The sequence below is a fragment of the Podarcis erhardii genome (genome assembly GCF_964252035.2).
Source record: "Podarcis erhardii genome assembly, chromosome: 5".
NCBI classification, from domain to species: Eukaryota; Metazoa; Chordata; class Lepidosauria; order Squamata; family Lacertidae; genus Podarcis; species Podarcis erhardii.
In genome coordinates this window covers 64,473,691-64,501,150 of record NC_138509.1, presented here as the reverse complement: position 1 = coordinate 64,501,150, position 27,460 = coordinate 64,473,691, and the positions used below count along the sequence as shown (strand labels likewise).

General features: G+C 42.4%; 1 protein-coding gene and 1 long non-coding RNA gene across 13 annotated transcripts in view; both read left to right on the top strand.

The window, feature by feature from the left end:
* Positions 1-27,460, top strand: part of EPHB1 (EPH receptor B1) — a 355,934-nt gene that overhangs the window by 19,741 nt on the left and 308,733 nt on the right. The gene's annotated exons all lie outside the window — the stretch shown is intronic.
* On the top strand, positions 20,142-21,823 carry LOC309343273. Its single transcript, XR_014157229.1, has 2 exons — positions 20,142-20,227; positions 21,666-21,823. It is a non-coding gene; the product is annotated as an uncharacterized lncRNA (long non-coding RNA).

The window sequence follows — 27,460 nt, the reverse complement described above, 5'->3', positions numbered from 1 at the left end:
GCGCAGAAGTGCAATACTTTTCAACACTGTAGGGAAGACTGTGGCCAGGTGACCTATGCGTCTGCTCAACCTCTTGCCTAGATGCTAATGTTGATGGGCTACTTCAAGACCCCTGCTCTCCCTTCAGACAGAGGAATTCATTTAAAGAAGGGTCCTCTGTAAAGTACAACACAAGGCCACCATAGCTTAGGCCCAAATTGATCATGGTTGAAACTACTGAAATTTGCAAGAATATAAAAGGAGATGACTAACTCCTGAGATTCGCAACAATGCAAGTACAGTGGTACCTTGGTTTAAGAACAACTTAGTTTATGAACAACTTGGAAATAGAACGCTGCAAACCCAGAAGTAGGTGTTCCGGTTTGTGAACTTTGCCTTGGAAGCAGAACATGTTCCGCTTCCTGTTGAGTGTGTTCCATTTATAAATTGAGTCCAACGCTGCTAATCAGAGGCTTTCTGTTGAGTCTGTCGGCTGTTGAGTCCCAAGCACCCACTCAACACAGAGGTGATATTTGGAGCTTTCATTTTTGCTATTTTTTTGTGTTTTTGTTTGTGTGGCTTTTTTGTTTTTTTGACTGTGACTTGTTCTTCATTTTATGGGACTTTGTGACTGTGGCTTGTGATTTCGTTTTTGTGACTGTGTGGAACCCAGTTCAGCTACTCACTGATTGATTGTGTGACTGTAGAAATGGATAAAAGCCCCCCCCAATCCAAACAATGACTATCAGTGCATGTAAGAATTTTTTAAATTTTTTTTTATCATCTACAATACTGTCCTATTTATTTTATAGTACAGTACATTGATTATTCCTTTCATTTTATGGATCAGTGGTCTCGTTAGATAGTAAAATTCACGTTAAATAGCTGTTTTAGGGGTTGTTTTTAAAAGCCTGGAATGGATTAATTCATTTTGCATTACCTTCTATGGGAAAGCATGCCTTGGTTTTAGAACGCTTTGGTTTTGGAACAGACTTCTGAGACTGATTAAGTTTGGGAACCAAGGTACCACTGTATGTGTATGCAATACTATACCCACTTACCAGGGAATCAATCCCATTTACATTACAGTGGGACTTCTGAGTAGAGGTGCACAGAACTGTGCTGTAAAAAATAGACCTTTTTTTAAAAATTGTGCATGTCCACCCCATTGTTCACTTACTTGCCTCTCTCCTTGTCAATATCTGATTGTATCCTCTGCCTTTTCTCTGTGTTAATATAGTGAGAATCAGCTGGAGTAGCTAAGCGTTCCTCAGTTTTGTTTACTTTTTTGTTCAAAAAAACAGCCAAGAGTCTGCACATTGCCAGGCCTCAGTGAATCAAAGCAGGCTGATGTAAGGCAATTGAGATGGCTTCCACCACAGTTTAATTATAGTCTCCCTTCCCTCTGCCTGAAACAAAAGGGAAAGAGCTATTTTAAAAAAAGCCCACTCTGCCAGATGCTGAGTACCTCCTGAAATGATAACACCCCCACTTCTTGCAAACTTCAGGAGGACTTGAATGTTTTCCTTTCGCACATGTTTCTCAGCATGTAATCCCCAAGCCATCTAAGCACCAGCCAGAGGGTCTCCTTTCATTGTCGCATACAACTCTCAGCACGAGCCCCTCTGTGTTTGACTTGCTAATATATATATATTATTGCACTTTGGAGCCAGCGGTGGGCAGCTCATTTATGGCCAGCCCCCAAGTTAGCAAGACACAAAGGGAGCTATGGGTTTGAAGTAAATCCAAGGGGATACCATATTGCAAATTCTAGGTGATAGATCCAGCACTTGAGCAAATAGCACAGCTGGCATCTCGAACAATTCCCTATCTAAGAAAGCATCTGAATTGCTATTGTACATCAAGCCTGGGCTATTTATGTTGTTTCCATTTCCAGCCTAACATCCTTGAGTATTTGAAGGGGGAGGGAGAATGCCAATTATTATGCATCCCTGGAATTTAGCTTGTGATCACATTTTATTTGGAGGGGTGGGGAGGAGAGGAAGACAGAAGAGGCAAGGTTATTTCACCTGGTACTTGTGTGCGTATGGCACAAAGATTCACTCAAATGTAATGGTGCTAGTCTGTGCTCTGGTACTGAAGAGGTGTGCTCTGGTATTGAAGAGCCAAGGTGCTTCTCTAGGCTACAGATGACCCTGATGACTCATACTGTACAGTGTTATGAAATGCTGTAAAGATTGAAAAAGGGTTTTTGTTCCGACATTCAGATAACAAGGCTCAGTTTGATGCAAGAATGACCTTGATGCAGCCATCCTTGAAACAGTGCAGTTAGTATTGCTATACATGACTGACATGCCAGGCTAATGCCAGCTTTGGTGCAGATATGCCCCATTCAGGCTCCTTTACTTGGCATTGCCTGAGTGAGGGCATCACCATTCTGCCATACTTAACGCCACTGGTGATGTGGGCAGCCTTTGGATCCTCATGTTCTCTCCCCTTCCCCAAAAGATGAACCCTTTAGCTGAAATGCCGAGTTATTTTTAAGCCTCAAATGGTAGCTGATAGTTGGGGTGTTAAGTGCTCTTTAGTACATACAATAAAATTTTGCACTTGGATACATGTGAGGGCAGTGCTCTAAGTTCACATGACATGTAAGTGTATTTTGACAGAAGATGGACATAGTGCAGTGGGGGGAAAACGGCCGAAATGTAATCAGGAGTCAATAGCTGCATCAGCATCCCAGAAAATGGGATAAAGCTGTTTGTAATAAATGCATATGCATTATAATAAGATCCAGTTTGTGTGGACCTTGTAGCCTTTTTGTCTGCTCTGTCCATCTGTTCCACCTCTACTTAGCTCTGCATAGGTAGGGTACTTGGGTAGCTTGGTTGTGAATGCCCCAATATGGGAAGGATAGCTGGCTGTTTGAGTGAAGTGTGCAAAAGGCCTGGACTGGTGGATGAATACGTGTCAGGGACTGGGCAGAGGAGGAATGGTGGAGAACGCCTTCCCATCCTGGCCCTTCTAGGGAGGAAGAATACAGTATAGATTTACAAGAGGGGTTTGAGGGAGGCAGATGAGGGGGAATGTTGTGAAATCATGGGAGAGCCAGAGCAGCAGCTGGCTGACACATTGTCATTAGAAAGCATTTCCCAGAACCCAGCAAGCCTTAAAAGTAGGAGAGCAAAGAGCTCAAACACAGAGGGCACATAGCAGCACCTGTAGAGGAGATGATGAGAATGACGAATGAAGAAGTGGGAGAGACGGGGGGTGGGGTGGAGATTCACTCAGGACAACACCATTATCCAAGAGGCTGGGTTCTATAGCATCTCTCTGTAAAGATAGAACTAAAAAAAGACTGTAAGGAACTTTTCATTGTCTTTATACTTTCCTGGGCAACCACCTGGGAGTCGCTGGCAGCATCCTGACAATACTGGTATTGTGGCAGATGAATCTACAGGCTGAGTGTATCAGAAGGTTATAGTGTTAAGAGCATAGGAACATAAGAAGAGCCTGCTGGAACATGCCAGTAGCCCATCTCCCCCAGCATCCTGTTCTCGCAGTGGCCAACCTGTGGGAAGTCCAAAAGCAGAACCTGAGCGCAACAACACTCTTCCCTGTAGCAGCTGGTACTCAGAAGCATATTGCCTCCAACAGTGGAGGTAGAACATAGCCATGGTGGTTGGTAACCATACATAGCTCTATCTTTCATGAAGTTGCCCAATCCTGTTTTAAAGCCACCTAGGTTGGTGGCCATTACTACTTGAGATGGTTGGACAACCTGAATAATTACAAGCTTACAGTGTTCATCTTTCAGTGAAATAAACCTGAGCAGGCTTGAAACAAATCCTGCCCATGGGCAAGCAGTCCTATATCCTTTCAAATAAGAAGATTCATTTCCCTATAGAATGCAGCGTCTGTTTCTGATTGAGGCAAGACCCACCAGTCCACCAAAGGGGAATAAACTTAGGCGCCCTACCCTGCTTGCCAAGTAAACTTTGGTAGCTCCCAGCCATGACTGATTGCAACTTTCAGCACAAGCCAATTTTGCAAGAATACACATAATGAGAAATAGTAAGAAAAATTGGACAAGCATGAAAGGACCTAGCCTTTTTATTTTATATTTATGAATTATTAAGGAGCACTGGATCAAGATTAACTTCCTTTGTTCAATATTTATTACTGTTTCATTCTCCTGGAAGTGGGAGCACTGTGGGTTCTGATAGATAGGTCCTGCATTTGCATGATAGTTAATTCAAATATCATCCTATCCTTGGGTGAGAAGCTAATTTGTAATTTCCTATAAAGTATTGCCACTTTATGAAGGCAATGTGTAATGATACACTTGAGTCTTCCATGCTCCCCTCTGTTCCCCATATTAAAAAAAAAAACACTTGAGAAAAATTCACGTTCTTTTTTCTTTTTCTTTTTCTACATTGGATCAATCTGGAAAGTGTCCACTGGCTCTACCTTTACATTTTAGTAAGAAAACTATGGGAAGCACATAGACTAATCCCCCCCACCTCCTGTGTTGGAATGTTTCCACATCCCTGGAATATGTTTATTCAAGATGGGTGGGTAACGGCAGCCTTATTTTTCTGGTTGTAAAAGCCATAATCTAGTAGGTGGTGGGATGTCTCTCTATTGTTCTGCAAACAATATTGTCTATGTTCAGCCAGTGGCTGGAATTTAAGCTTGATAGCGGTTCTGATCTTACTCTTTTTGCTTATTGGATGCTTTCCCCCAACTGGTTAGCATCCTTCTGACAAAAGCAGAAAACTAAACATGTACGATGGCTTGAGTGTATGATAAATACTCTGCTCCTAGGACACCTGGGGTTCTGCTTACAATTTTCACTAAACAGTACCACAAAACTACTAGCTATGATTTTGTGCCTGGATCTAATGCTGACATAGTAGTTAGCACATTAATGCAGACTGTACCACACAGAAAGTGCTGTGGTGGCAGCTGGCTCCATTTTGGCCTCCTGAGCTGGCTGAAGACATTTTGCCAACTGAGACATGCCGTGCCACCAAACGGTGCCCTTTTGCTGCCTTCTCCTCACCCAATCCTGTGGTTCTTCCCCAATGGTGCAGAGCCATCTCACCCTATGATTCATTGTTCTGAGGAAGGAAGGTATGTTATACCATAGCATCTTTTTTCAGAGAAAGGCAATATCGGGGTGAAATGGCCCCAAACTCAGCTGTGGGTGCATGGTCACATTAGTGTGGTAGCAAATATTGTTTAAAGTTTATTGGCAAACTGTTAATCAGTTTTGGCTGCTGCAGCGAAATGATGGCAGTATTCCTACAGCTCTCTAGAGTGGGGCCATCTTACCCCACAATGCTTCACTCTGTGGATGGAAGTGGCGACACAGAGAACTTCTCTGAGAGCCTTTTGAAGTAGGACAAGACCTTAAGTCATTTTTTAAAAATTGAATTATTATGCAAATACAAACGAAACAAACAATACAAACATTTCAACTGAATACACAAAGAAAAGAAAAAAAGAAAATAGAAAAGAAAAACAAAACAAACCAGAACAAATGCAAACAGTAAAAAAACATAATACAAGGTAACTATAATAGTCATACCAGCATGTCACTTCTCTATCTGAATACTGACCCTTCTGGGGTGAATCTCTTTGTATTATACTTTTGGTTTTTGATTTTGACTTTCATCGACCTCACAGTGGTTCATTTCCTATAACTAGTACCATTTCTCTGTGTTTCAGTATATTCCTTATCCTGGTATAAGGAGACATTTCCCCACTTACAGGTTTATTCTAAACACAACCAAACATTGGTTGTTGAACCTTGACTCGATAGGTAGGTATCCCATTACTTCTGAACTATTTTATTTGACTTGTTCCTTAAGGCTTCAGTCAACCTAGTGAGTTCCAAGTACTTGCTCAATTTTTGTAGCCATTCTTCTTTATTTGGCTTAAGTCATCTTTAGATGAGGGACGTGGGTGGCGCTGTGGGTTAAACCACAGAGCCTAGGACTTGCCGATCAGAAGGTTGGCAGTTTGAATCCCTGTGACGGGGTGAGCTCCCATTGCTCGGTCCCTGCTCCTGCCAACCTAGCAGTTCGAAACACCTCAAAGTGCAAGTAGATAAATAGGTACTGCTCCAGCGTTTCCGTGCCCTGCTCTCGTTCACCAGAAGCGGCTTAGTCATGCTGGCCACATGACCCGGAAGCTGTACACTGGCTCCCTCGGCCAATAAAGCGAGATGAGAACTGCAACCCCAGAGTTGGCCACGACAGGACCTAACGATCAGGGGTACCTTTACCTTTACATTATCCCCAAAGACTTCATGATGAAGGAAAACTGGTCCATTTCACTTCAACATGCCGGCCCCTTGGCCAATTAAGCAAGATGAGCACCACAACCCCAAAGTCGGTCACGACAGGACCTAACGGCCAGGAGTCCCTTTACCTTTTATCTTTAGAACCTGAAAGTTACCACATCACTCATCATTCCCTAAACATGGCACCCACAGCAGAATGTTAGCAAGATGGTTCAGTGTACATACTGTTTTACCATTTGGCTGATGCATGAGGGCGCAGTGCAAGCATTTACCTCAGACTGGGTGCAGACCTACATCTTGGCAGTAGTTAGAATTCAAGGTAAATGAGAATAAATCAAAGTGTATCTCATGGGAGTGGAGAATATAATGTTTGTGCACAAGCCCCCTGGAAAGACCAACCATCTTTTGAAAGAAAGAAAAAAATAAAAAGAGAAAAAGACTCACTCCACTGAATTCACCATATTTTGGCATGCTGCTATCAGATGCTTGTGAAACGAGGTGTGGCGTCTGGCTGCTGCTGTGGTAGGTTACTGCTGAAGGTTTTCTGAAGTGCTTCTGAGACCTGTAGCTTTCGGCTTCTTAGGCTCCAAAGGCCTGTTTTGCTGAAAGTAATATAATATTCATGGGAGTCTTGAGGCGAAATCTCTGTGCATCATAATGAAAACATGCCAGTTAGTGTCAATTTGCGCCTGCCAATAAAACACAAAGAGAAAAGCATCTGTTCAGCTGAAGAAAGGATTAATGATAAACAAAATTGTTATCCTTGCCTTGAATAATTGAACAAGAGGACCACTGAATATTTCATTTTGATAATATTTAGTTAGCAGGATCCTCAACCTTCTTTTCAAATGCAGGATCATCTGTACAGGGAATGGGGTATGGAGGTGGGGGAGAAAAACTCATGAAAGAAGATAATTTGTTATAGCCTACCACGGCTTTTTATTAATCAGTTGTTAGCTAAAATTGGTTAATGAGCTGAGCTCAATTAAGAAGCACAGACAGTGAAACTCGATGTGGCTAAATAATTATAGCTTTTGTCTACTAAGCCGGTAAACCCCAGGTGACCCAATTATTATGAGAATTCATGTGCTCTTGTCCTATTTTTAATAATTTGGATGAGAAAAAACTCTTTAGTTAAAAAGTCTTGGAGTGGGTGGGTTTTTTTAAGTAATAGAATATAGAGACCTGGATTTCCCCTCTGTGAGATCCTTATTTGGAGATTACCCTCCTCCTCCTCCTCCTCCTCCTCCTCTCACTCAAGCACTCAAGACTCCTGGCACTAACTACTGGAAAAAATAAAGTGACAGGAACCACATACTATTTGGGTGAATTATGCTGGGGGATCAATTGTGGGTTTTGGCAGAAATACCAGATAAATATTTTATTTGGCTGCTTGTACAGGTTTCAGTCAATTCACCAAAGACACAGGGTAGCAGAAAGCGTGTCTGCTAGTGAGAATGGCAGAGTACATAGTTTGTTTATGTAAGGTCTTAGATTCAGTCCCTACAACTGTCTGAAAAACCTTGAGGACCATGACTGGGAAAGAAGGTGCTGGTCCTACCATTAGACAGAGTGAGTAAGCCTCCACCTCAGGCAACTGATTTTGGATGTTGTGAAAGGGCAGCAAATGTTTATTGATTTAATTCATTGTTTTGATACTTTTTACTCCTCAGGGGAGACTTTTGTGGAATTTTCTGCCTCAAACACCAAATTAACATGGTCAGCCTTGGGTACTTTGCTTCTTCGCTAGATGAAGGTGGGGAATCACCATTTGCTGTTCCAGCTCAGGCAGCAAAATGTCTTGTGTAGGCCCTGACTGTGGCCTTCAGGAGTGTCCCTCAATTTTTGCATGCTCCCTCCTTCCTTTTGCACTTCCCCTTGAATACTTTAATTCCCTCCCTGGGTCAGGCAATATATAATTTATTATGCTCAATTGAAATAAACCATGGTCTGTACAAATTGTAGTTTGTTTCCAAAACAAATCCGTAAACTTAATTGTTTGGGTGGCAAACCATGAGTTGCCTGATTTCAGTCTAATGATAATTATGGTTTGTTCAAACCAGGGAAGGGAATGGGTTAAATCAGAGAAAAGGAGACAATATTTGAGCTGGAGGCACATTCATGAAAAGAAAACCATGGGTTGGTTGTTAGGTGTAAACTGAGCTCTTCAGAGCAGATAAGTTTGTGTTAAATGTGGGTTTCTGTATTTAAAACTCTGAATACATGTGCTTAAAATAACAAAAATTCTAAGGCTAACATGGGTTCCTTCCAGATGTTGTTGAATTCCAACTCCCATCAACCCCAGCCAGCACTTCTGCTTTTGATTAATTTCCATTTGCTGTGCCATCCAGACTTGGAACTGTATTTATCATTAACTATGGCTAATTCAAACAAACCAGCTTCAGAAATCAGAGATTGAAATAGGATAGTTTTAAACTAACCATAGTTAATGTTTCAGACTGGATGACATGGGAAGCCATGGTTAACCAAAATCAGAAGTGAGAGGTTCTGGACTCTTCTTTGCTACCATGCCACAGGAGGATAAGGTCACAAGGAGTGCACAAGTCTGAAGCGCTCTGCAATCCATACCTGTTGGTGCAGCTCACACTAAACCATGGTTTAGCATCCCTACAAACAGGGAGGAGCATGTGAGCTTTCAAGCATTTTACACCTGAAGAAGAGTTCTGCGAAACTTGAAAGCCTGCATATTTGCCCTACCTGCCCTTAGTTAATACATAGCATGTCCATCCTTTCTTTGAATCCTCCTTGGAAGAGGAAGTACAATGGGGGAACCTTGGTACACTGCCAGCAAAAATCCGTATGAAGTTCTGCAGCCAACTCCATTCCCGAGAACCAAAATAATTTTTCTTCAGTGAGCAGAAGTGTCATTCTTAATATGTGTGGTACTTTGAAGACAGGTGGAGAGCTAAAAAAAGTGTGAAGGGAGGGGATGAGGAACAGTTTCAGATAATGACAGTAATTTGTTTATCTTCTTTGACAATCATACCCCTAATAAGCAGGTGGCTTCCTTTCAAGGATTTTGCAGTGATAGAGAAAAGAGAGAGTATTAAATTTATTTTGCTCCCCCACCTCCTCACTGCAAAACTGAATGCCGAATGGATAGGGAGTAACTCTTGCTTCAGTTGTCTGTTAACTAGCATCACACATACAGTGTTTAATATCTGAATTATATCCAGGTGTTATTTCTGACATTATGAAGTCAGGCAGACTGCAACATATAGCTAAAATGAGGGTGTTGGGAGTTTGGAAGTGAGGTCAGGGTTACTAGGCCACAACTGAGAAAAACTATTCTGACTTTCTTTCTTTTTTTATAGTCCAGCAGCTGCAAAAGAGCATGCACTATTCCCCAAATAAGTGCTTTTCAGATGCGTCCTTGCATACCTAGTGACAGGAAAAACAATTTACTTTCCAGCTTTCAGTATGTGACATTTAGGGGTCCATGGATACTTCTGGCTTCCTACCATGGGACATCCTTTCTGCTTTGCATCATGCGGTTCCTCATTTCCATTCATTCCTGTTCTCTCTAAACTTTTCACTGTGTTTTTACAGAAGATTTTTCTTCACTGTTATGCCTCTCTCTGGGCTTGTTTTTGTGCTGCTGCATATTCCATCTTTTAGACAGTGGCTGGAGTGGAAGACAATATCCCAGGTCAGGATGTACCAGCCAGCTTGTAAAATGACACGAGGCTTTTCCAGTTACAATCAAGTAGGGGCCTCAGCCCAATTTTCATAAATCTTTAGTACTACATTTCAAGGAACATTTACTTCTTGTTCTAGTTTTAGAGCCACATTGTGTTGCGAATGTTCATGGGTAATTCAAGACCCAGTAGCATATACTTGCTGTTACTTGCAATCAAATTATTCATACATATTTTTCAGACAGAAACAAATTTATCATCTGGTTCCCCACTAAACCAAGCTTTTCATGAGCTCCTACAGAGATTTTTCTGTTACTTGAGATCATCCAACATGACTTGAGTCAAATCTTCTGACTCATACTGTACATGTTCCGCAATTCTTTGCCTCTTATTTTGGTTCACATGGTAAGCAGACGATAGGTGAAGAATGAGTCAAGGTGTCAACTTAAAAGAACAGTACATATTGCTGCATATCCTTGCACATTTATGAGCACAGGTGTGTCTTTGTGCCCCAACTACAGGAGTGAAAAACTCTGAATAATTCCCATTTCATTTCCAAAGTCGCTTCTGCCTTTATCTAGGTGAATGTAGGGTGAGGACCATCTAGTTATGCCATCATTTCTTTCTTTCTCCTGGCTTTAAAAAGAAAAGCAGTCTTTCAGGCTGCCATCGGTAGTAGAAGAGAAGTGGCAGCTCACATGGGGAGTCAGAGCCCAACCATGTCCCTTTCTGCTTTCTGTTTTCTGAAAAAACCCCTCTGTCTGTGTGAGAGAAAAGAGAATCAATGAGTGGGAAAGCAGCTGGAGGGGGCAAATGGCAAGAAAGGAAAGGGTTAAGGCACTCCTCCTCCTCCTCCTCCTCCTGATGGCAGCATCTAAAGATGTTTTCAGGTTCAGAAAGAAACACAGTTACATGTAACTGTTCTTTGGCCCTGACCTAACATATTCACAACATTATTCGTGACACCAAGAGAATCCCAGTACAAAAGTCTACCTTGTCTTGTCCTGATCATGTGCCCACAGAACAAGAGGAATTCTGGGTGGGCAGGGGGCACGAGCCAGTCATTCCATCAAGGTAACAAATATGGCTGGAGTTTCAGCACCTTGAACAGCTCCAAGCAGACAATTTGCTCCAACCAGGGGCTTATCCACACTTTCCTCCTCTTTCCAGGCCAGGCTTCCTCAACTTCGGCCCTCCAGATGTTTTGAGACTACAATCCCAATCATCCCTGACCACTGGTCCTGCTAGCTAGGGATTATAGCAGTTGTAGGCAAAAAACATCTGGAGGGCCAAGATTGAGGAAGCCTGTTGCAGGCATTGTCCCTAATTTAAAGCTCTATGTCTGAGCACCAGCATTAGAAACTGAGATATGAAGTCTAGGAGCTAAATGGCACCTTAAACCTAGGTTATGGGCACAACAACGGAATGTCTAGGCACACTCTTTTTTAAGACTACAAAGCTGAAAATGAAAGAACTGCAGCTAAAATCTTACGTTCATTTTTCACATGTCCTTCCCCTGCCCACCCCCCTAATACTCTTAAGACGGTCTCTTCTCCAGTCTTCAGAGAGTAGTTAGAAGTGGGGAGGCAGAAAAAGGTCCTCCTTTCCTTCCACTCTGCAGTTTTATTCTGAAATCTTAGGCGCAGTACTGTGCCCAGAGCTCAGAAACTGCTTGCGCTAATAAAATGCCCTGTTGCAAAATGCGCCTAGAACCTGGGATCTTTTGCATGCAAAGCGGATGCTCTACCACTGGGCTGTGCTCTACCTCTGAGTCCTTCTCAGGACAAATCAGATTTAGTAGAGCCTAATGTTTCTATTATGTGTTTCTGGTATATATGAAGGCCTGGAAGATATATTCACGAGCAGCTTAGTTAAGTCCTCTGTTCTGGCCCCGCCTCCTAGTGTAATCTTGCATATACCATTGTCTTCCTTGGGTTCAGTTAGCCATGGGTTCATCTTGCATCACACCTGTGTGGGACAACAGGTGAGTACATGCTTATCACTCCATGGCTACAACAAAAACACTTTACATGTACAGATCAGCCATCTCAGACTGTGCTTGCATATCACTTTATAGAACTGCCAATGCATGATGCCTGTCAGCAGAAGCAGTTAAGAACATGAGAAGAGCCCCGCTGGATCAGGCCAAAGTTCAACTTCATCTTTCCCACAGAGTCCAGCTGGATGCTTCTGGGAAGCCTACAAGCAGGACCTGGAGGGCAATAGCTTTCCCATGCTGTCGTCTCCCAGCATATAGCCATAATGACTAGTAGCCAATGGTAGCCTTATCCTCCATGAAATCACCTAATCCCAGCCCTGTTCCATTGTTGAGCAAATGACTAATGCACATCTATATATGAAACCCACCAAAAAAGCTGCAAGCCTAATAACAGCGTCTTTAATTCTAAGTCGCTGAGTGGCACACGTCTCAGTTATGCCAGTTTTACAGTCTAGCTTAGATTCAGCTGGAATCCTGGAAGAGAAATGAAAGGAATTGCTGTGACTAAAATCTCCAGCCTTTCATAGGATCAGAAGCCAGGGACAGACTTCTTTGATTATTAGAGTCCTGCGCTTGGCCAAGCCCCTCTCTTGAAATGCTTAGCTGCAGGGACTAAAATGTCTCATTATCATTCTCACTAGGGTCCTGTTGATGCAAGGATAATTGCTTTTGTTCAGTAGACTAAAATCACCACAGAGGATTTGGACTGGTGAAAATTGCTCACCTCTTCATCCCTTAGCAAACAGAGAACTCAGTGGAAAAAATATATATAAATAGAATATTGCACCTGAGTGTTGAGGTTAGATATTTCTGAGGTGCTTGTTGGGCTTGGCATTCTTCCCTGCCCTTGTTCTTTCCTGTCACAACTACTTGTAGATTTACAGCCCTGATTTTGGCCCTTGCAGCTAAGCTCACTATCTCTAAATGACTTTTAGGTACAGCTCTTGAAAAGTCTGTGACCCGGTTTACTTACCATATATGCATGGACACCCATCAGCATATGTTGCCTGGCTAGCTTACAGAACAATAAATCCAATATTGAGATGCAACATGATGAAATGCATCACTAAAAATAGTAAAATGCAGGCTTAAAAAACATTTCTCTTTAGCAGTAGGAAAATGAAGCCAGTTTGGAGCTCAAATTCAAAGATGCTTAAAAGGCTTGGGTGAAAAGATTTTCAGCTGGTGAAAAAAGAACAGAAAAGGTAACATAGAGATGCTACCAGGTGATATTCTCTGAGGATGCTATTCCATTACTAGGGTGTCACTATGAAGAAGGCCTGACTCCACTTGGTGGGGGCATGTGGAGCAGGGTTTCTGAAGTAGATCTGAAGGTCTGCGTATATGGAATAAGGCAATCTTTAGGGTAACCTGATCCCAAGGTGTTATGGGCTTTAAAGGTTAAACTTGGAATTTTAAATTTGGCTTGGAAATGCACTGGGAGCCAGCGCAGCAACTATGATTGAAATGCTTAAGTCTCAGTAATCTTTCAACCCTGTTTTGGGTGAACTGTAGTTCCCAGATTGTTTTTACATACAATGTATTGACAGAGTATAAACAGGAGCTGGCCCTAGCAGAATCTGCTTGGCATGTGCAATTAGATGAAGAAGAACTCTTGGATCAGAATTGGTGAGGAAGGAAGGAGGACTTGTCTCTTGTAGGGCAGTGGGCCCTACCTGATCTCATAGGACAGATCATCATCACTCCCCTTGTCATGACAGCTATTGCTCATACAGATTTTCTGCTGCTGGAGCCACACATGGAAGCACTTGCATGAAAGCTAATGGTGTGCAAGGAACTTGGTGTATATTGATTTCTTTGCACACCTCTGAAACACCTTGGCAAACGTTGCATAGAACCAACATCTTTCCATGCAGAGATAAATCATATGTCTGTATGATTATCATGTTTCAAAATAGCTTTTCCTGCTCACAGGGTTCAAAGCTACTTGTTACTGGCACATCCCAGTGGCTTTTCAGAAAACTACAGCTGCCCTTAGCATTACTGTGTGGAGGCCACCACGCTGTGGCAGGAGCAAAGGTGCGAATGAACCTCATGGGTGACACATGTCACAACCATTTCCTCCAATTCTGAAAATGGAATACAAATTCTCATACATTATCACTGTACGTTGTGATAATTTGTATCTTTACAAGGTTTACTGCTAAGACTAGAATAACTTTATTATAGCAGAACAGTTCATGATGTACCAGCATCTTTTCACGTTGATGTAGCTAGCGTGTTTATGCTAGTGTGTTTATATTCTAAACTGAACTGAGTGGGAGAGGAGTTTTCTGAACAGAGAACTCTGCAGAAGGATGACTACTGGAAAGTAGGAAAACTGATGTTGTGCTGGAAGACTCTGCCGGAGCTGTGCATAACGTGCTGGTCGAAGTGTAGTGTAGTATCAACATACAACAGATGGTTGGGCCCAAGTCTAGGTGGTTATGGGCCAACTGACTTCTACAAGTCCAACAGCCTTTAGCTAATTTCCACCTCTCCCTCCACCCCTAGCCTTGCAAGATGGAAAGGTCTTGTGACTGTGCTGGAACATTACCCTGCTACCCCTTCTGGCACATGGAAGCAATCCTACATCACCAGGGCAATGGAGTCAGTATTTGCTGTTGTCATCCTACTTTACAGCTGCCAGGGATAACTCAGCTGTCACTGTGGCGACAGAGCTGGCATCTTCCTCCCCACTGCTCTGTATCATTAGCTGCTGCTTACCTTCCTGATTTTTGAGTGGTAGTCAGTCAGTCAGTCAGTCAGTCTGTCTCTCTCTTTGTGTGGGGGGGGGGGGAGGGAGAGAGAAGTGGAAGATGAGGCAAACTGTACATTTCTAACCCAGGGGCCCACAAATCCAGCCTGATTCTAAAGTATGAAGCAGCCCTGATGTGGAATGAGACCAAAGACACACCCACACCCAGAGCAATTAATCTTTATAAGACAAAACTTTCATTGATCCTTTCAGTTCACCTGGGCACTGTGGCAGCGCACCCTCCACTTCTAGCACTAGATTTGTTATTCTTGTAATGGAGGCACCCATCCCAGTGTCAGACTCCTTGATTGCCCTTGATTGTGACAGTCAGCTGCACATCTCACAGTGAGCCTCACATTTTGGGGTGCCTTGGGGCGCAATGAGATAATCTTTAAATGCACATTCGGAAGCTCAGGAGCGAGGTTTGCTAAAGTGAAAAGCACAGGGATGCATTTCTGCAAAGAGCTTTCAAATGATAACTTGTTGGTGAAAATTGTTTGAATGGTTCCAAAGCCTTTTAAGGAAGTGGGATATATACTTTTGCTAATGCAATCCAATCATTTTTGAGTTCATTCATGGTGTGTCAGCAACACAGCGTATGTTTACCCTTCTTGGAAAGTCTGCCTGCCAAAGCGGTAGAGAGCCTTAGCGTTATAACAGTATGATAGTCTGGCAGTAGTGTGCTAGAAGGTCTTCTTAGGGCCAAATTACACATGAGCGTTGTATTTTGCCTTTCAATTGTTGGTTGATTTATGTTTTATTTTTTAGTTTGTGCTGGGAAGAAGGGCTTGATCGGGATTGTCTCAAAGCCTGCAAATAGCAATGGGAGGAAAGTGGGTGCCAGTGGGAGATTTTGTCCCAAGGCACCTGAGCCACAAAATCTCAGGAGAACAGTAAAGCACACTGACACGGAGTATTTTGGTTTATGGGTTCAAATAGGCCACAACTTAAATTCAAAGTGTTGGTGTTGACCTTTAAAGCCCTAAACAGTCTCAGCCCAGTATACCTGAAGGAGTGTCTCCACCCCCATTGTTCTGCCCGGACGCTGAGGTCCAGCGCTGAGGGCCTTCTGGTGGCTCCCTCACTGCGAGAAGCAAAGCTACAGGGAACCAGGCAGAGAGCCTTCTCGGTAGTGACGCCTGCCCTGTGGAATGCCCTCCCATCAGATGTCAAAGAGATAAACAACTACCTGACATTTAGAAAACATCTGAAGGCAGCCCTGTTCAGGGAAGTTTTTAATGTGTGACATTTTGATGTATTTTTAATTTTTGTTGGAAGCTGCCCAGAGTGGCTGGGGTACAAATAATATATTATTATTATTATTATTATTATTATTATTATTATTATTATTTACAGATGTGAACAATTTGTCGTAGGCATTGGGGTGAAGCCAGGCTATATCTTGACTCCTGCCCATCTGCAGGGAGTTCTCGGAAGGACAAACCACTGATATGGTGCCCTATGACTTACATCTAATAGGAGCACCCCAAGGGGTCCCTGTAGGGGCTGTGACATGGCCCTAGCCCACGTCCAGGATTTAAAAGGATACCCTTACTGAGGAGGGGCAGGCGAGACAACAACCTCCCCTCCTACCAAACAAAGGCTTATCCAATGCCTAACCTCACAAAAGTTGTGACGATTGCTACTAGTTAGGCAAAAACCAAATGGCCAATGCCAATTTGCCAAGTGGAAAAAATTCCTACCCGGCCCCAACAAGATGGCAACCAACAATTGCCATAGCAAGGTCATTTCAGAGCAAAGCATGAAAACCGGGTGGGAAGGGTGATTTGTCGAAGAGGCAAGAAGAGGTACCGGCCGGCCGCACCACAATTAAATTACCCGCAGCCACACACACCCTGTCAGCTGATTGGCTGGGGCTGTCCCCCAGCACAGATGACGTGATTGGCCGTGACATAGGGGGAGGCATCATACCTCCACCCTTAAGCCGGAAAACTATTGAGGCCCGGCTGCCTGGCCACAATGCCGCCCTCTGGGTAACAGGTGAGCAGACTTATCACAAGTAGCATGGGGAAGAGGATTCAGATCAAGGTTGTGTGAAGGCAAAGGGTTTAATGTCCCTTCTTTCTACACCACAGTCCTGATCCAGCCAGGCCCACTCTATACCAGCTGTTTATTTAATTTAAAACCAGCAGTGCAGGAGCAAGCAACATGACAAATGTCTTGCCTGGTTTGGTCCTTTGTTTGCTTTTGAAGCACGAATCTCCCATGCTATTATTTTAGTGAATGACACTTAAGAGGGTATCAAGGAGAAGCAGTGGAATGATATAGCCTTCCAGGCCCAGTTTCAAAGCTACTGCAATTCCCATTTCAAGGCAGGCAAAATGAAAATAAGCACACTGCAAAGAAAGTAAACAGGCACTGATTTCTTCCAGGTGCTGCTGCTTCATTATTTATTACTTCTGGAAAAAAGTGAGGGTAAATACAAGGCAATTTCAGTACAAAAGCCAAAAATTGCAACACGGTGGGGGAAATTAAAACACATTAGCATTCTGTTAAGAGTCCTAAAATGCAATAAATGGCTTCCATCTTTCTTGGAAATGGTCCAAGTTTGCCTGCATTCGTAAAAACCTTTATACAATAAGTCAGCTTCATCGTTTTGGCAACATCCCATATCTTGTAAAGCCATTTATTAATTCCTTGTGTCTTATTGTTCTTCCAATATTGTGCAGTTAAAATGTTTGCTGCTATCAGTAAATTTACTGTCAGTTCCTGTTGTTCCTTAGAAACAGCATTCTTAAGATAACCAAACAGTAGTATAATTGGATCCCTTGGCAAATTAATTCTCATTGTCCTGTTTAGAAAAACAAGAACCTTTTTCCAAAAGTCAGCAAGAGCACTACGTCTGCCAAAAGTCCCATTCCCAGTCAATAATGTTGACATTCTCATTCATTTCATGGAACTTCCAAGAGCAAAGGATTCAGGGAAACATATTTGAAAAAGAATTGCTTTCAGTTGTTTATTAAATTAATTGAGCTCCATATTTAATACCAGAGATTCTTAGCTAACTAATCACCTGGATTCCTCTCCTCTTTAATCTTACGTGTAAGTGTACAGAGTAGAGTGTACACATATAAGATTCACCAGAAAATACATGTGACAGGGTGGGTCTCCCAGCAAACATTGAGAAACATCTCTCTGTCTATATATCTCCATATCTTACATTATCCTTATTATCTTACATTATCCTTATTAAACCATGCAAAATACTTTCTATCTATTATCTAAGTTAAAGTTTTATTCAAACAAACAGGCATCAAGGGTGATTTCATTGAACTTAAGGCACCATTAATCACGAGGAAATTGAAATAATTATTGGAAAATGTACATTGCCTGTTCTTCATGTTGATCTATAATAGACAGTCCAGAGGTTTCTTAACATCCCACTTTAATTTTCTTTCATTTTATCCCACTTACGTTCTTCAAATGGCCTTAAAGTGGGAGTCAATTATGTTCCGAAGACTTTTAATGATGCACACATGGCCTTACTGTAAATGTGTGTCTCACATGCATATATGAAAATGATTGTCTTTTAAAATAAGTGATGGTGTCAAGGAAGAAAAGAGGCATCCCCATCCTTTCTCACGTAGTAGTCTTTTGTAGCCCTGATAGCAGCAGAGCATGGTTCTGCATTTGAATTAATGTCTAGATTTGTGTCCTTGTGTGCATCTTTCACAATTTTGTAAACCAGCAGTCTCATATTAGCCATGGTTTGGGAATTCTAAGAAACCCAAAAAATCAGTGCCGTTTTGAAATGTTCATTCCGCCATCTTGATTCATACAATTCTATCCAAACATACATACAAAAAAATCTGCTCTCTCATCTCAGGAACCATCATGCAAAATTAGGTTACAGTATCTTAAGAGGTGTCCAAATGCATAGTCATGAAACAAACAGCTTACCAAAATACATAACAGATATTGCAGACTTCCATTCAAAGTCCCAACTACAGAAATAAGTGAAATGCAGGCATTCATTTTTCAAGAATTGTCTAGTTCTCATTGCTAAAGTGAACATGTAAACATAAGAGGGCTTCTGCTGAATTGGACCACTGGCATATCCAGTCCAGCAATCCTCTTTTCCATAGTGGCCAACCAGATGCTGTAGAAAGTTCACAGTCAGACCATGCGAGGAGTTTCTTAGGATGCTTTATAGTTTCAGGAGTAATTGGAAAGGGTTTATTGCCCCCTTTCTTGCATAGGGGGCAGTCTGATGATATTGGATGGCAATGTCAAAATTATACCTTTAAAAAGTCTCTTGCTGCACCAGATTCAGACACTAATTCCCACAAGCATCTAGTCTCACCCTGCCAGTGTTGCTTCTTGAAGCAGGTTGCTTCACCTGCTGCATGGCAGTACCAGAGTCCTGTTGCATGGTCCATTCTAGACTTCTCTGACCTGGTGATATTGTTCAGTTTCTCAAGCATATCAGTTCATGCTTTACTGCTAATTGTCTTGCCCTCAGCACCAGTTCAACAGTTGGGAACCTTCTACAGTTAATTTATAAGCTGGACGTTTTGTAAACAGTGCTTTGCCTTTTCTGGGAATCTTGAGATGTTTGGATTTGTGCCCTTGGCTGCACTTAGTTCTCCAGATGTTGGACTACAATTCATCTCGCCCCTGACTCTCGGCCATGCTGAGTGGGCTGATGGCAATTGTAGTACATCTGGAGGGCCACAGGTTAGCCACCCTCGATTTAAGGAGTTTCCCCATTGCATCCATGTGGACGTTAGGGAAGCAAGCCCTTTTGTATCCGTCCTTTTGATTCTCAAACTTGATTAAAACCGTAACTGCCTTTGCAATGTACAAGTTCTTCTGTGCCTTGTAATTTATAAACTTCATTCAGAATGCGCACTCAGCTCCTATGTTTTCAGCCTCTTCCCCATCCATCTCAGATGTACAACATCTCTCTGTTTGCCCATTTCCTAAAGCCAGCACCTGTATTGTTTATCCTCTGGCTCCTGGTCCCTGTAACACTGATATACAAGGCCTTTGTTTAAAGGTTATTTCTTACTGATCTCAGTAGAGAACGATTGGCAGAAGACTAGGTGGAATTCTAGTTTGAAAAGATTGCTGGGCTCTCAAGACTTCTGTTTGCAAGGCTGTCAAGTACTGTTATGGACACAGTGTCCTAAGAACGGTGACACCTCTGCTCACCCCTGTCAAGTTTTACTCCCTTTGGTGTTCACAGTCATGCTTTGCTGTTTTGTTTCTTTAAAACCAAACCTGTGTGCAGATACCATTCTGTGTCCCACTGGAAAGCTACTGCAACAAGTCCAAAACCTGTCAGTAAACAAAGATCTGACTACCATAGAATTAAAACCAATAGCTGTATTTTCAACAGGTTTTTGCTTTCCTTAAAGGGCCACCGGATTTGCTGCATATCTGTTCAGAGGATCGCATCTCAAAGTCTCGGAAAAGATGCAGCAAATCTGTGCTTATGAACCATCGAGTACCTTTGCATAAAGAGTTTATTCAGCCATTTAACAATGAGTGTAATTCCATTGCATTGGAAAGTAGCAAAATATGCTAAAGAGCTTGAGGTAGAATCACTTTTTCATTTTTTTATTGCTATATGAACTTAAAACTAATACAGGCATTTCCCCCCCGCCGCCCAGTATGGAAAACATTCTGGAATAGCAGTCTTGAGTAGTGAGATTAGCTAGCGAATGATGTTTTTGAAAGCAAGTTGCTCAAGGCTTCCATTCCCTATTATTTGCTCATTGCCTCAGTTGTATGGGCATACACATTTCACATTAGATTCCCACCAAAGGCTTTAACCATCTGTCATCTCATCTTGCCCCAGTTGGGAACCACTTGCCATATGGAAACTGTTCTGCATTTGTTTTAACCATCTCATAGGCTGAAGATTCTAGAAGGGGCAAATTAACACAGTATTATGGCTGCAGGGTCCACTAGCCAGCGGGGGCGCCATCCAGCTTATATAATGTAATAAGTTACAGAGAAAGCTACCAGACTTCTTTAGTGAACTAATGCAGTGGTACCTTGGGTTACGAACTTAATTCGTTCCGGAGGTCTGTTCTTAACCTGAAACTGTTCTTAACATGAGGTACCACTTTAGCTAATGGGGCCTCCTGCTGCCGCCACGCGATTTCAGTCCTCATTCTGGGGCAAAGTTCTTAACCCGAGGTACTACTTCCGGGCTAGCAGAGTTTGTAACCTGAAGTGTTTGTATCCCGAGGTGTTTGTAACCCGAGGTACCACTGTAGTCCTTTTGTACTCTTTGCAGTAACAGTAAATGCTTCCCAGGTAACATCAGGGCACTTGAAATGGAAACAACGTGCACATTTATCCACAGCTAGTCCTCCTCCTCCTGTACTACCCAGTGCTAAGCCAGGGTTTGACTTAGTGATACCTCAGAACCTGGGCTCATAGTTTGCTTCACTCCAGGTAAACCTCAAGTTGGGGCTGAGGTTTGCTCATGGCTTAGCACTTGTGGTTTGTTTGGAGTGGTCAATCCATGAGACCAGATTTGAGTGTGAAACTTAGCCAGACCATGACTTAGCTCCAGATAGCACAGCAGAAGAAGAACCAGAGAGAAGTGGTTGTTGTTGTTACTGTATCTGCACACTTGCACATTCATGCTTAACTATAGTTTGGCTCATATTTTTAGTTTGGATGTGTATTTTTTTTTTTTATTGGAATCTGTTTTTGAAAGCTATCTGTGGAGGTCTTCATCCTGAGAGGTGGCACATAAACTCTTAAATAAATATAAAATGATTAATGATAAGACAGTGGGTCATAATGTGGGAGAAGAAAGCCGTATTCATAATCGGTCACTATGGAATAACGTGTGTGTGTGTGTGTGTGTGTGTGTGTGTGTATCCATCCATCCATCCATCCATCCATCCATCCATCCATCCATCCATCCATTCTAAGGAGCAGTTGAAGATAAAATGAAGACAATTTTAGAAAGGCCAACCAAAATTTCTGATTTTTGCCCTCTTGTGTATTTTTCAGAACTCAGGATCCTGAGCAGCATGCAATATCTTTTAAAGAGCTCACCTTGAAATGTATCTTCAGTCTTGAAGGACCAGAAGAAGGGGTTTTTATTAAGTTAAGAGAGTCAGAAAATAATAATAAAACATGGTTTATGAAGTTGGCGAGAAATTTAGAAATGAGATGAAGTTTTATAGCTGATGAAATTGATACAAGTTGTAAATTTGAATTCCCGGATGAGTCTTTTTGATGTGGTCTTTATTACATGAAGTAACATTTTCCACAGTTAATAGCTCACCTCTGCACGCTGAACAGGGAATTCTGCCTTTCAAAAAGGGCTGCTTTAAGAGTTCTATTAACCAAGCTTTTACCTTACTTTTAAAGGTTCTGTTGATTACTTTCATTGGGAAAACAGCCTCTTTTTGATTATTGACAAACATCTATTGCCTGTCTTATTTTGAGTGGAGGTTTTAGAAGTGCCATGTGATGTGAGCCAACACATTCCTAGTAGGTTTCAGATAATCCCTTTATTGGTGTTGTTCAATTTCTGCTGTTCACATTTAGGTCAAAATGGAGGATTAATATTTCCAAGGACCAAATATATTTTGCACATTGCCCTTCATAAAAAATATTCCCCATAGAACCTATTAAATGTTTCAACTGGAATATGCCTGCCTGAAAGAGCCACCTCCATAATAAAATACCAGGACTGGTGCTGTGAAACAACACCAAATTGTCAGTTTGCAGCAACAGAGTTTCCTTCCAGCAGCAGTTATATTGCAGGATAGTTTTGTGGGGAAAGAGCCAGCAGACCGGCAGCATTGTGGAATGTGTGGTTGCGGCAATAATGTGTGGTGGTGATTTCTCCCCTTTTCTCCATTGAACACATGGAGGAATTGCAAACTCAAATAACAACACCAGCTTATTTATTTATTTTTAAAACATAAATTCCTTGCTCAGTTTAAAGGAGAAGCAGTTCATAACACACTCAGATTAGAATGAATGGGGGGGGGGGAGAGACTCATTGCTTCCAGTTTTAAAATAAAAAGTAAAAAGCAGTGCCATTCATTGTATATTTTTTATTCCATGTACTATGAAGAAAATAAACGTAAAGTCAGTTTCCATTGGTCTGCTTTACCTTATTCTAGTTACCTTATTTTTTGCTCCATAAGATGCACCTAGTTTTTAGAGGGGGAATGCAAGAAAAAAAAATATTTTTAAAGGGAGCGCTGAGCAGAGCCTGTATGCATCCCGGGCTCTGCTCAGCACTCCCTTTCAGGAGCCGCATGGAGCATATGTCCGGCACTTGCAGGCTTTTCCCCAGGAGGGAGAAGGCCCCCCAATAGCCGCACACACGCTGCACGCGGCTCCTGAAAGGGAGTGCGGCTCTTGGGGTTTTTTCCAGGAGGTGGGGGAAGGGACTGAGGGGCTGCCCTCTGTCCCTTCCCCCACCTCCCACAAAAGCCAGCAAGAGCTGTGTGCTCTTTAAAGGGTGTGCGGCTCTTGCGGACTTTTCTACCAGGTGGGGGAATTCCCCCACCTCCCACAAAAGCCAGCAAGATCCCTCTCACTGTTCTAGCTTCTGGGATAGCCGCGCAGCCTGCATTCACCTTACTTTTTAGGAGGGAAAAAGTATGTCTTATGGAGGGGAAAATACGGTAAGTGTCGGGGAGACTTCAGGTTTCAAAGTGCCCACAAGGATTGGGGGATGTCTAGATGTGTCCCACCAGCTTTATAAAAGCTCCGTAGCACCACGAGTGTATGCAGCCACCCTGCCTCCTGTCTGCTCTGCCTTCACTTTGTCTGCCGATTTTGCTGTCCTACTCGCTGTGCAGCAAAGCTGGAACCTTCAAGGTGAAGTGACCTTGGGAGGTACAGCAGTTGCATATTTCATGGAAGCCATGGAGTTTTCAAAGAAGTAGGTAGCATCTCCAGGTTGAAATATAGCAACCCTGCTTAAAAGCAGCTATGTTCAAACACAGAAGAGAGATGTGTAAGGTGGCTCCAACCTCTTTATTTTATATCCATTTCATCAGTAACACCAAAGTCTTAGGACTCTCTCTCTCTCTTTCTGAGCCTGTTTCTCCTTTCACTAACAAAATAAAAGAAATTTATTCAGGGCACGATGCAACCAAAAGGAAGCATTCCCTAGCATTGTTGATTTCAATAGGAAAGAGTTAAAAATTCCCCATTGAGATCTGAGATTTAAAAGTGCTTGATATTAGTTCCATAAGGCTGGAACCAGAGAAAGGATATACACACACCTGCGTGAAATAAAACATTGTGTGCCGCTGAAGCTCTGCTTTGCTTTTCACTGGAGCTTTCCCTACTACTGAAGAAACAATCTGCTCTTCTGTTAAAAGTGGCTTGCCTCTTTGGCAATGCGAACTCCTGCTGCGAAAAGTGAAAACAAGGTACTGGCTGTGCATGATGGCTCTCTCCTCCCCATGCATACCCTTTCTTTTGACCACAGCCTTATTTATAAAGAACATTGTATGCAAAAGATAGGAAAAGCACAGAGAAGAACTGTGACTGAAATTATTTCATGATGCTTCCATTTGTCTTGTCTGCATGACTACTTGTCATGATTGTTGAGAATAAAAAGTTGGCATGTTTTCAATCAATAAAATGTTTAACAGCTAAAAAGTAAAAGTCTTTGGTTAAAAATCACTCACACAATGTCCAACAATAATAAGCCTTTATTTAGCTGTCCAAATGATTAACAGATTCATCATAAATTCCATCTGAAGATGATATACTGATTGTACCTATTCCCACAAACGCACTATTCCTTTGGTTCTTCTGGGGCATGTCTGCGTGCTGTGAGTATATGTGTAAATATTTGGTTTCTAATGAATCTTTCAGAGAGTAGTATTGTTAGAAAATTGAAACCAGACAGCGGCTGTGTTTTTAGATGTTTCTTACAAGGCTGTATCTCTTTGTGCCGCCTTAAAGGTGACCTCAAAGGGAAATAAAATTGGATTTGTCCTTTTTTGTTTCTTTGTTTCTTTATGATGTGTATAAAAAAGGCCTGCTTGTTCTTTTTTATAATAGAAATGTACTGAAAGCCTGTACAGTGATTGGAAGGTTATTGCAAAATGCAGGCTCTACAGGTGCTGAGAAACTTGAGTACGGAACAGAATACAGAGTGGATGGGAGCAGTAGATGTCTTTAGTCCGCACAGATTTTACCCAGAAATGGAATTGGATGTTTTGTTTGACATGGGGCTGCCATGGCAAAGACAGGCTCTGTGTGAAGTTCTCCATCTTCTCCACATGAGCCTTGGGTATACTTTTCTGTGTGTTGTGATGTAATGATTCTGTGCATTTTCCAAGCTCTGCCGGTGGCAAACAATGACCGCTCCCCACATCAAATGGGGGCGCCTTTTGCGTGGTCGTGCACAGCCCCCTGGATCCCAGTGTGACTCCTGGTAGTTTGGGCTGGCTTCATCCTCCCCAGGCTGGATACCTGGAGGTCTCCGCCTACCTCAGCCAATCGCCCAATCCTGCCTGGGAGGTGTTGCCAGGAGATTGGCCAGGTAAGGGGAGGGACTGTCCTGCCCACACAACAGAAGGTGAATCTTACCTGCAAAGCCGTAAACAATGACACAGATTATGTACGTGAAGACAAACGGACAAAGCTATGACATTGCCTTTATATCCCACCTGCCCTCCGAGGAGCTCAAGGAGGCATATATGGTTGTCTGCCTCCCTGTGTTATCCTCACAACAACCCTGTGAGGTAGGTCAGCCTGAGCAAATGTGATTGGCCCATTGTCACCTCTTGAACTTCATGGCAGAGTGGGGTTTTCAACTGTGGATTCCCAGGGTCCCAGGTGTGTCCATCCATGTATACTTAAAAGAATCATAGAGTTGGAAGGGACCCTGAGAGTCATCTAGTCCACCCCCTTGCCCGTACTACTGAGCTCAGTGCTAAGCTACTGTATATAGGATGGTAGCCTACCAAAATGTTTTGGACAGAGGGGGGAGAACTTGATACAGCATTCCTTTGTTTTTTAAAAAATAGCAGCCCAGGGTTGAAAATAATAGAGTATTCTGTTCAGTCATTCAGTAAATGCATATGAGAGTGGGGTAGCAAGCTCTGAGCCCTATCTATGCATGCTCACTGAACACTTGAGCACAGCATTGGGCATACATCTGTATGCATAGGAACTCGGGAGCTAAATAATGGGACGTGAGTGGGGTAGAAATTGCCAGTGCAGTATGATACCCCACCATGCATTCATTGAACAGACTTTGAATAATTGAATAGGCCTCTTATCTAGATCTGCTGTAAGTTGATCAAACTGTTAAACACTGATTTCTTAAAATGGTTGCAAACTTTCACAAACTGCTTAAAAATCTTTATGTGAATTTATTTATGCTACCAGTTGTTTACTCTCACTAACTATTGAAAAGGGTTTTAAGAAATCACCTAGAAAACCAATGCTGAATCCGGTAGAAAACTGAAAACTTCATTCAAGTCCAGTTCCTAAAACTCTGTCGCGTGTGCAATGGCCAGGTAATTCCAGCTGGATCTCAATTCAGCATCTCAGAAAACATCCTGATTTGGAGGCTGTTTAGTTCGTCATGAGATCCAATCCAAGTTGGAAACTGAAGCCTTATGCATCCCATTCACTATTATGGATACATTAAAAATGTCTATAACCTTTTCTCTTTTTGACAAAATTGGATAAAATTTGCAGTGGCAGTAGATCTTCTTGAGTGAATAAGCCTGCCAAATTCTAGGCAAACGGGTTCAACATTTTTTTTGAGATTTTTTTAAAACAGGAAAATCTATGGATTTTGTTTATTTTTGTCTGAATTGAATGAATTTTTCAGGTATTGTAGCCTCTTCTCAGGGAATGAAAACTGACAATTTTCAGAAGTATAGCTGCAATAGTTTTCCTGCAGGGATGACCTTTACTGTTCTGGAGAGGTTAAAAAAGGGATTCACTGTTGTTTTGTGTTCCATTTGTATGAAAATACCATACATCACAGAACTGCTCTTTGATTAGAAACCTGCCAAATTTCAGAGTGATAGATGCAGCAGTTTTGTGCTAGGTGCTTTTGAAAAGTTGGTTTTGTGGGAGGGAGAGGGTGACTGGATTCCATCTGTATGGCTTTGGGTGCAATGATTTTAATATGTAGATGGCATATACTGCAGAAGTGACCCTAGAGAAGTAACCTGCAGCGTTTCAGGAAGACAGATGAAGAGGCCAGAGACTTAAGCTGAATGAAAACAACAACGTAGAATCCTAGAATCTTAAAGTTGGAAGGGACCCAAGGGTTATCTAGTCCAGTGTCTCCCAACCTTGGGCCTCCAGCTGTTTTTGAACTACAACTCCCATCATCCCTGACTAGCAAGACCAGTGGCAAGGGATGATGGGAATTGTAGTCCAAAAACAGCTGGAGGCCCAAGGTTGGGAAACACTGATCTAGTCCAACCCCCTGCAATGCAGGAATCTCAGTGGAAGCATCCAGGGCAGATGGCCACCCAACCTCCAAGGAAGGAGAGTCCATCACCTCTTGTGGGAGTCTGTTCCACTGCCGAACAGCTCTTACTGTCAGAAAGTGTTTTTTCTGAACAGTTTCCTGCTGATTAAGTGCAAAGCTGGTTTAACAAGAAAGGATGTGTGAGGATGTGGAACAGCCAAAAGAACTTGGCTGTCCGGCATTTTCCAAGCAAGTACCACTAGCAAAGAGCACAGAGCAGTCATGAGCAAGGTGATACATTGCTTCATCATTCCTCCCACAAAGTATTGTGACTGGAAAGCCCTGGGAAATCAATTCCCACTGATTAGAATTTAGTTTGCCA